Below are 855 nucleotides of genomic sequence, written 5' to 3'. Positions count from 1 at the left end.
AAGGCTTATAGATAACCTGAAAGATTTAGGCAACATGCTAGAAATACTTATTGATGGCCCAAAAGACTTACTAAGTAAGAAACTTTGGAAATCGTTTTCTTACTTAAAAAAAATCAATTTTCAGAACAGATTTAAATGAGAAACTTTGGAATCGTTTTCTCATTTTTTTTGAAAATCATGTGAAAATATCATGCCCGAAGGTCTTATGGATGTCCCGGATAACTTATCATCTTGCTGGAAAGGCTTATAGATGACCCGAAGGATTCAAGCATCATTTTCAAAAGACTTACTCATGGCCTGAGGGACTTACTCATCAAGAAACCTTGAAAATCAAACTTAGTTTCTTAAAAAATTCATTGGAAGACATAAAGAAACCCTTGAAAATAAGGCTTAGCTCCATTAAAATTCATTTGAAAACATCAAAAACCCCTAAAAATCAGGCTCATCTTCTTTCAAAATTCATTTGAAGAGATCAAGAAACCCCTAAAAATTAGGCTTAGCTTATTTCAAAATTCATTTGAAGACATCAACAAACCCCCTAAAAATCATGCTTAGCTTCTTTCAAAAATCATTGAAAACATCAAAAAACCCTTGAAAATCAAGCTTAGCTTCTTTCAAAAATCATTTGAATACATCAAGAAACCCCTAAAAATTATGCTTAGCTTTTTTCAAAATTCATTTGAAGACATCAAGAAACCCCTAAAAATTATGCTTAAATTCTTTCAAAAATCATTTGAAGAAATCATCAGGAAACTTCCGAAAATCGGACTCAGATTTTTTTAAAATTATTTGAAAACATCAAGAAACCCCTAAAATCAAACTTAGTTTCTTTAAAAATATGATATCGATTGGGAA

Source organism: Hibiscus syriacus, unplaced genomic scaffold (genome assembly GCF_006381635.1).
Source record: "Hibiscus syriacus cultivar Baekdansim isolate YM2019G1 unplaced genomic scaffold, ASM638163v2 tig00110633_pilon, whole genome shotgun sequence".
NCBI lineage: Eukaryota > Viridiplantae > Streptophyta > Magnoliopsida > Malvales > Malvaceae > Hibiscus > Hibiscus syriacus.
The sequence above is the reverse complement of the archived record's forward strand: the minus strand, read 5'-3'. Positions refer to the sequence as shown.